The 6,328-nt window shown below is 33.5% G+C and overlaps 1 long non-coding RNA gene across 1 annotated transcript; it reads left to right on the forward strand.

The window, feature by feature from the left end:
* Nucleotides 1–382: 382 nt before the first annotated feature.
* Nucleotides 383–5,933, forward strand: LOC142643782 (uncharacterized). Its single transcript, XR_012845918.1, has 3 exons — nt 383–743; nt 2,159–2,225; nt 5,339–5,933. It is a non-coding gene; the product is annotated as an uncharacterized LOC142643782 (long non-coding RNA).
* The last annotated feature ends 395 nt before the right edge of the window (nt 5,934–6,328 follow it).

Here is a 6,328-nt window from a genome sequence, read left to right on the forward strand (position 1 = left end):
GCAACTTCATAGCCACACAAATCCGAATACTGTGTTCCAGACCAACAAACATACAAAAAAAGAAAATCGAAAAGGAAGTGAAAAAAAAAGATTCTATTTGTCTTCTGCAACAGTGAAATATCTTCCAATAGTCCCAAAAAAAAAAAAAAAAACGCAGATACAAAGAGAGAAGGAGAAACTTTGTAAGCCCTCGACGTCTGTTCCCTTGCCAGACTTAGAGCACAGGAAACATAGAGAAAGAAAAATCAAACATTAAAACATCCAAAGAGAATGTGGAGAGCAAACGATAGAGAGAAATTCAGTCAGGCATAGAAAATGGAGGGAGAAAAAAATCTGAGAAGGCAATCACACTTCTGCCTTCGTCAAACCCCGTACCCTACACCGGTATAGTTTCTGTTTTTTAGTTCTTTAAATTTGGGGTCAAATATGATTTAGGTCTTGGTATTTTGGTTAGATTGGATTGAATTTAGGTTTTGGCTTAGGTTCGGTTTTGAGTAAGGAATTTGGTTTATAATGGTTTTTAATATCAGTTATTTGGTTTTTCTTTGGGATATTTGGGTTCAATTTGTTTTGGCTATATGTCTTTACTCTTCAAATCTTTATGGATCAATTTGGTGCTGCATCTCAACAAAAATGTTATCATTTGCTGTTTCTGTTTCGTTCAACAAAAACTAACAAAAAAAAGGAAATTCTTCCCTCTTCACGCTCTGTTTGTTTCGTTTCTGCAACTCCATATACACAAGGTTAGTATAACATTGTTATTTTTCCTGTTTCGAATACTCTTTCTGTGTAGTTTTCCAAATTCAGCCCACTTTCTTTCCATTTGCATGTTCCATTCCAAACCAACAGACATAGGAAGAAGAAAATCCAAAATCGTAAACCAATTCTGTGGCTTCAGAAATTGAAAAGAACCCTCCTTTTTTTATCAGCATCTCTTACAATCTGATCCATTTTGCAACTATCAAATTTTCCAAAAAAATGCATTTGTGTTTGATCTTTCATTGAACGAATATTGATTCTTGGCTTAGATTTTATTCGACAATGAATTGGGCCACAATAGATTTTATTGGTAAGCTCATATAAATATTCAAATCTTGCAATATGTGTTTCGTTGTTTGCTATTGTGTCTATGATGTTACTAAATTGGACTCGATTTGAATTTTTGGGTTTCTTTGAATGCAGATAAAAGTTGCACTTATCTGTTTTTATTGCATTCCACATCTTTGATGAAATCCCTCTTGGACTTAATATGTGATGTTTGGGTTCAATTTTTCCCACCTCATACCGTGATAAATCTATATAATTCATTTATTTATGAACAATGAATATGAACAAAAGTTTAGAAGAATGAAGTCTAGAAGATATCAGCATGGTGGATAAAATGAATTATGAACCAAATGTGATGCAATTGGTAATATTACATAACATGTACATGGTTTTTTTCATAGTTATGTGATGGTGTGCTTACTTATTGCAGATAGTGTTGCACCACAATTTCATGAATAAGCAACTGTCCTCTAAGAACTTCTCAAGCATTTTCTACTCAAACATCAACCCAACTGTATGTAATTGATGGTCTTTACGTTAGAAATATTGTTCTAATGGTAATGGTAACTGCATTTTAGTTACATGCTTACAAATTGTTTGATAAAATTATAATGTTGTTTTTATTCTAAAATTTTATTTTATATTGTTCATTATACTTTAAAGCCAAATTGGAACTCTGCATAAGACTAGAAGATTAACACAAACCATTTATGAGGAAGGCAGATCAAGATCAATCTCAGAGAAAATAACCCATTTATCTGGTCATGGATTGCAGTTTTACGCTCCAATGCAAAAAAATAAAAACTATAAATTCAATTTGGGGTTTTCCTCATTAAATGTTAAAAATGGTTTTGTATTTTCTTAATATAATGAAAGATGCATAATGAGCATATGTGCATATAAAATAAATTTAAATGTAAATGTAAATATACCTTCGAGGGTATCAATATTTTAGTAATGATCTACATGTCAAAGTTGCATTTTTTTGTAAATCATCAACAACATTGGTGGTTCACTTTAGGGTTAGCAATCAAGATTCATGAGTAACCTTGCACACCTTTTTATGGACTAAATGTTTTTTGAAATGTCTTTAAAGGAATTTCAAATCTAGGTTTAGGACCATGAATGATGGGAATAATTGGCGTTGGGAGAGAAAACGACACAATGCACATTTGAAGGTTTGTCTTTTTAATCCCTTACAAAATTGGACTATTAACTCCATATGCATGTTTTTTTTTTCAAAGCAAATTTGCATCATTGTAGTTTCCTCTCTTGGTGTATTTTACCCCACACCATGTATGAGACCCGAGGTTCCCAAAATGATTTGGTAGGAGAAGGAGATTCCCTTTTGATGTAGCTTTAATGAACCAAGCACACATCTAAGATTTGGTGGTAAATTCGCTCTCTCCACTATATCTACTCCTCGATTTCTTAGGTTGGTTTTTACTTAAAAATATTGGTTTTTGTAGCACAAATTGTCATCACCTCTGATTTTGAAGTTGGCCCCCCTGTTTGATTATCCCTTTTAATAGTCATAAATCATATATATTTTTACAAAAAATCTGTATTATGTTATTAGGAAGAAATGATGACTAACTGGATTCGACAAAGTTCCAAATGATTGATATTATAAATTTCCAATAATGATTCTCATTGTCTTATATGTGATTTATCTGAGTTTGCTCTTCTTCATTCTATGCTAACATGCATATTTTAAGGACAACACAATTTCTAGAAAGTGACTTCTGCATTGAGGTTTCAATCTATTGTTTATTTCTTTGAAATTACCTTTTCAATTCCCTAATGAACCCCACCCAGAGAAGTTCCAATCTTCAAAGAAATGTGTTACATTGGGTTGAATGGACAATCCCCATCTCTTCTTCTGCCTAAAGAAGGAAAGAATTTACGTAGATATACAAAATTGTCACTACTATTTCATCTTAGAGACGCCATATCACAATTCATGTAAGTGAGAAGTGAGATCAATGAAGATGTCTTTATTTACTGTTTTTTATTAGATAGGAATAAGACTGTGAAACTAAATCCACGCAAGCTGCTGTTATGTAGTATTTTAGGAAGTGAAATTCTAGCATGTCATGCACTGTGAAACTAATACATTACATGTAGAGTATAAGACTGATGCAAGAGTCTCATGCAATACATGGAAGATGCAAGAGTCTAATGCAATACACGAAAGATGTTGACATGAAACAAGGGAGTGACATGGCACATGGCCAGCCAAGCTTCAGGGCTGTATTTCATATGTCCCATGTGATTGTTGTAGCTATATTCAAATGTGCCAAGTTGGAGGGAAAATTAGTTAGAGGCATATGCACAAGCTAGATTTTAGGAAGTTGTTAAGTCCAGCCCATGAAAGAATAAGTTTGGAGGTTTTTAAGTTGGTTTTGGAATTCTATTTAGCTAGAAGAATAATAAGGAGGAGCTCAAATAATAAATGAGGAGCAATAGGCCTTATAAATAGAGTCGTGGTGTAGCCTGTTGTTGTGTGCGTAGGAGTTAATTAGAAGACAAAGTCTATTATGAAAGCACCTTTAGGTGTATTAAGGATTTGGGTTAGTTTATATTTGTGAGGGTTATGAGAGTTTATGACTGGTTTTTATGACTGGTGGTAATTTTCATTGATAGTGGATATTTTTGTCTGGTGTTGCCGGATGTAGACATAGAGTTTGCCAAATCATGTCAAAATATGTATTGTTTTGCTTTCCATTTATTATTTTACATGTTCTTCACAAGGAAAATCCATTGAGAGTGAGCTATTTTTTGCCAAGCTAAAGAATGAGTCATTTCTAAATTTGGTACAATCCAGTAATACTTTTATACAAAGATCAGAGATCATTGGGATGAGTTTCTGTCCAAATCCTGACCCACTTATTTCATTATCAAATGCTTCTGGATTGACCAGATTCTGATGCATATATTATCAATTAAATAACATAGCAAAATGCAATATTTTTTTCTGAAGTAAAGGTGAAAAAATTCTGAACTAATTATTGTCCCCTTAACTTGAGTGATTACATAACTGCCTTCACTGTCAGCCATTGGCACATGCACAAGCTAGATTTTAGGAAGTTGTTAGAAGTAGAAGCCATGTGCTGTATTAAATATAGCATGTGATTAATATGCATTCCCAAATTCGATCTAGCCTAAACAGAAGCACATCACAGTCTCTGCATCAAAATACTGACTTCAGCACAATTATGTATATTTATACACTTAAGTCAAAAACTTAGTGCTTAGAGTTGAGTATGGTGCCTTCATGTCTCATAATCCATGGTTTGGGTTTGGGAGAAAAACCATCTTCAGATTGCAATCTTAAAGATTAAGAATTGGGTTCTACTATTTTATATTGTGTTCTGTTGTCAATTGGTCTCAATACTTAAGGTTGTAATAGATTTACAAGCTAGCAAAAGAAAATCTTTGTTTGGTTGAAGTACTCAATATTCTTCTATTGTTCAGAGAGTTCAATTAAAACCAAATGATGATACTATCAAACTCAAATTTATCTAAATGAAACAGTGAATTATTTCTCCTTGAAATTGTAGCCTTGGGTTTGTTTTTTCCTGATAATGTCATAGTAATTTAAAAGTTCATAGTCAGTTTCAATTTTGAACATAATGACCATTTTCCACTTTGTTGAGAAAATGAGTTTCTTTTCCGGTAACTTTATTTGTTTGCTTTTCTTTTTTCCCCTGGATTGAGATATCATGCAAGTTGAGAATCAGACTACAAAAATTGGTTCATAGAGAATATTCCATAGCGGTTATCTTAAAATTTCAACTGTGTAAAAAGATGCAGGATCTTACGAATGTAGGTAATTGTTTATCCAAAGGGCATATTATTGAAGCGACTTATTTGGTCCCAGTTAGACATTTGTTTCAACCTGTACCATTTAATTATAAGTGATCAGCCAGTTGTTCAAAATTTCTCATTCCACATATCCTTGATTCAACTGGGTCCCTTTTTGGTTTCTCTGCCAGAAAATCTTGGCCAAAACATGTTCTAACAAATATTAAGTAGACACTACTCACTACCAAGTTCTTGGTTATTAGTTGAAAGACAGGTCCATGTGATCCATCAAATGCTCATGTCTCTCACCAATTCCCGCCCAAATTCCTCTACACCTCTCACTTCAAATTTCAGAGATCTTCACATACACCATGCACCTACATATACACATACATATCATTCCACAGCCATAAGTCTTCACATCCTCTGGTATCAAATCCTTACTTCTTCCTCCTCCTCATCTATGATCTTTGCCATTTTTCAGGCAATAATAGAGACAGATAGCAATGGCTATTCGTTTGCTTGGTATTATACATGCTATGCACATTCTCTGCCGGTCAAACTCATTTTCAAAACATGCAGCTTCAAAATCTTTAGATGTTCCAAAAGACTACCTTGCAGTATATGTTGGAGAAAGTGAAAAGAAGCAATTTGTGATTCCTACTTCGTTCCTGAACCAGCCCACATTTCAACAATTGCTAAACAAGGCCAAGGAAGGGTTATTGTATGTCATTTTCTTTGTACATATTGTCATGAATTTTAGTGAAGGGTTATGAATTGGTTTAGTTTTAGAATTTAAGCTTCCCATCTACTATTGATAATGTATTTTATATGTGACAAGTGGAATTTTGTATTGATTATATATTGTGGGTTGAGGGTGGTTGTTTTCTTTTTAGATTTTATGTGTATCATTGCAGCTTTTTTGGAATTGTGGATTTGGGATGCACTATAGCTTTTTCTTTTTTCTTTTACGATTAAAAAGTTGGATTCAATGTCCCTTTTAAGGGTTATGTATTGTTTTGGCTTCAGAATTTGAAATTCCCATGTACTATTTATCATGCATTATTATTTGACTAATATTTTCCTGACTTGCTATTTGAAATTGTCATGTAAGTTTTAATTGTTTAAAGCCAAATTCACAATGGGTTCATGTCTTGCCGCAATTGGCATAGTGCTAAGTTACACACCTCTATTCTCCATTGGTGTTTTGAACTACTACTTGCAGACAGGGCAAACAGAGTTGACACATGGTTGTACCATACAGAATTCAGACATACAAAGAATTCAACCTGAACTCTTTGGAATTGAACACTTTGCCTTGCCACAAGTTATTCTTAGTTTTAAATCCATGAGTTTTCTCTTGGTCAATACCAACAACAGCATTCTCAAATTAACCCTACGTCATGGATGGTCGCTCAACCTATGGAAGAGCCTCTTTAGCTGGTTGTGGCATCAATACTACTCTACACAATTA

This window comes from Castanea sativa, chromosome 7 (assembly GCF_040712315.1).
Source record: "Castanea sativa cultivar Marrone di Chiusa Pesio chromosome 7, ASM4071231v1".
NCBI classification, from domain to species: Eukaryota; Viridiplantae; Streptophyta; class Magnoliopsida; order Fagales; family Fagaceae; genus Castanea; species Castanea sativa.